Here is a 3,605-nt window from a genome sequence, read left to right as displayed (position 1 = left end):
GAAAACAAACATGAAAAATCATGAAAAGTGATCAATTTCACCCGGTTTTCAATCCGGTAATGGACACACGTGTCGAACTTCGATCGCTTCAGCCCAAAGCTCTTCAATTCTCCATGCAGCATCTGGTTCCAAATCCGGCTAGCTTGCTTCAGTCCGTATAACGTTTTCTTCAGCTTGCAGACACTCCTCGGACAATCCGGGTTGACGAAACCTTCTGGCTGCTGCATGTAAATTTCTTCCTCCCCAAGTTCACCTTGGATAAACGCGGTTACTACATTCATCTTCAGGTCCAACCTGGCAGCTAACGACATCAAATAGCGGATGGTAGCATACCGGACCATGGGCGAGTAGGTTTCTTCGTAGTCGACACCTTGTTTGAGAGTAGCCGGGCTTTGTACCGCTCGGTAGATTTTGGGAACTTTCCTCAGGAAGAATACTGAGACCCAAATGAAAATCTTGATACTTGCTTGGAGTTACACGCTCTGGGGTCCACTGGTTTTGTTATGTCGGCGTATTCTGATTCCTCGAACTCGGGTTGCTACGCCTGCGTCTTGAAGTTGTACACCCTGTACGCTTTCGAGTTTTCGCTATAGCCCATGAAGATGCAACGCTCTAATATCTCGTCCCATTTCCGTCGATTCTTCTTCGGTACATGCCCAATGACCTCCCTTCCGAAAACACGTAGGTGCGTCAAATCGGGACGCTTTCCTGAGAACTTCTTCAGGTGTGACTTGAAGACCTTCCGTCGGTGAACGATTGACGACGTATGAAGCAGTAGCTACCGCTTCCGCCCAGAATCACTTTCCAATCCCGGCATCGAACAGCTTTGGCGCTACTTTTGGCACGCTCCAGCAACGTTCGGTTCATCCGTTCTGCAAGCCCATTCGGAACCGTTGTCTCGTGGCGGATTCCAGCTCGACGCAAGCACCGTCGCATCGCATGAACCAGCTCCAGCACCCGAACAGCACGATGACCTTTCACCTTGAAAGGTTACCACTGATGCTTACCTTGAATGCAGAGAACATATTTCTTCTTCAAACTGTATGCCTGTCGCTATATTTACAGTTGAAACCTTCAAGCGCAATATTGAACAACAGGCACGAAAGTCCATCGCCCTGTCGTAGTCTCCGCGTAGACTCGAACTCCATTAGCTCCAGTAGCTGATAATCGTGTGCCGAATGAAGTTACAAGAATCCGAGGTATTTATATGTTTCGTGTTCAACCACATCCCGATTCTTATGCTCGCTGACGTAGAAACTACTGGCATTCATAACTAACATTTCGTTAAGGTGAAACAGTTTCGAATCAACTTCTAAGATTGTGTGTGTGTGTGTGATCCAACTAACACCCACTGTCCGGCAGTGATATTATGGAAGAAATCTTTCTGCAATGCTTTTTGATGCTCTTGCAGAAAGCTTTAGTCCAGGAGTTAGAAGGTGATAGCTCTATTGCAGATCCAGTGACCCATTTCAGAATGGCTGAAGAGACACGTCCATTCAGAAGTCACTTTCACCAACAATAAGCCCCGCATGTGTGCATTACCGTTATCAAATGGATAATGATAATACAAACACACTTCCAAATCCAAAGATATGCTCTTTGGAACTGGCACGTATTTAGTTTATCAGGGTAACAATAAAGATCGGAACAATCTCACCGATTTCATCCAAGATGACTACGACGCTGTCTACCCATCAATTCGAAGCACTTACTCCAACTTTCCACGTAGTACAGAAACACTCGGTCATCACTAAACCACACGCCCAAACGGTATTTCTGTGCAACTATATCTCAAATAACAACGAAACAAACATCAATCGTGATACACAATTTGGCTCTGTGACACTGTGAAGCGTGCTTCGGATCCGGGTGGCATAGTACCATCCAAACCACGTACCGCAATCGCAAAATTATTTCTTGAAAATCATTCTTACACCAACACAAAACACTACTGATTATAAAAACCTAACTGATTTACCATCTTCACACTGATCACTAGCTTCACAAAGCATCACTTTTCTTCTGTCGAGTGGCATAGCACCATCAGCCATTTTCAGTTTCGAATCAACTTCTAAGATTGCACTAAAACTTCAAAAGCACAAATCTCGCGAAGAAAGCATCCCACAACAGTGCACTTTTTATTTTGGCTTTGTACACTAGCAGAAAGCTTAAAATAAGAAGATCAGGAACATTTGCCAACTATTCCTCCAGTTTTGTGCCTTTGAAAACGTGAGTAGGCGGAGAAGTCGGCCATTGTGCCGGCCATCTTTGCATTCCGAGATGTTTCACCTTAATTGCGAACTAAATTTGGGTTTATTTGGGGAGTTCGACTCCTTCTAGACCACAGTAACGCCTTTCGCTTCGTATCAATCCGTTACAGGCTTGGCGTACTGGCATGAAGCGAGATCCGGCAAGAACAGCGTGGGTCCACGATGAGAGCGGAGGAAGGGCAGCAAGCGCTTCTGCATGCTTCTTCTTCGCGATAAATCTGTCCGTTTATGGTGCCGGTTGTAACAAACGGCTTGCTGAACCGTCCGCACTAGCAGGAACCTCCATGCGGGACGTACCGACAAAAAACTCGAGGCCGGAGATTTGTTTGGTGTCCGCCTTAATGCCTCGTCAATGACGAAACAGTTTGGCTTGACCAGCCACTCACGGTCAGGCTTGATAATTCTCCTCAACATCATCAGAGTTCGGTGACATACTCTAGAGCAGCGTGCTGCCAGTGCCTCTTTGCGAGGGAGCCAAAAAATGCTAAGCAGCGAGGCAACGAAGATGAAGAGAGGAAGATGCAGCACAAAAAAAAACCGAGTTAAATTCCATCAAAAAAGGGTGCTTTCACAACTCCCCGAGGACTGTCTGTTCGGGCGGCAGACTCGAGAGTTCGTTTGAAATGTGAGTGATGGTGAGCATCACAACGAGAGAGAGAGAGTGTCTGAAAAAATCCTCGCATTTTTCTGCACTCTCACTCGAATCGCTTGAGGATCTGTGTTGAAAATTTTGAGTTTATTTTTTTCTCCTCAGAAAAACGGCAAAATCGCCTCCTCTTTGCCTCGCAGAGGAGTTCCTATCAAGCCTGCTCACGGTACAGCTTCCGCGTACGCAATTTGGCCACCGTGTTTTGCTTGTCAGCCCGGTTTGACGCCTTCCTTAAAAACACGTAGCCCAGCCCGCTTCATGGTTTGCTTGACGAAACGCTTTGACCACGTCTCGGGTGGTAAAGTTCGGGTTTTTCTTAAAATACTGCCTTATCCTCCACGTCTTCTCTGGATATTCCGTTTTCCGCCGCTTCCAGTGCGCCGCTCGATGGTCTTCCTGGAACATCTTCACAACGCGGAACACGGTGAAATGGTGAAAGCTTGAAAACCACATGACAGATCGAAATTTCGCTCACATAAACATAACACTCTCAACTACTATTACCCAAAATTTCACTAATTTTTACCCACGCGATAAAAAATTACACCCAAAACAAAATGTCGCACTTTTTTTGAGTCCACCCTTAACTTAAATAATCTCAGTTTGATGTGTGTTTTTTATGCCGAAACATTCATATTTTCTTCCAAGCATTCTTCAAACTAGGGCAAACATTTAAACATTCATTA

Source organism: Aedes aegypti, chromosome 2 (genome assembly GCF_002204515.2).
Source record: "Aedes aegypti strain LVP_AGWG chromosome 2, AaegL5.0 Primary Assembly, whole genome shotgun sequence".
NCBI lineage: Eukaryota > Metazoa > Arthropoda > Insecta > Diptera > Culicidae > Aedes > Aedes aegypti.
This window is presented reverse-complemented; position numbering follows the sequence as displayed.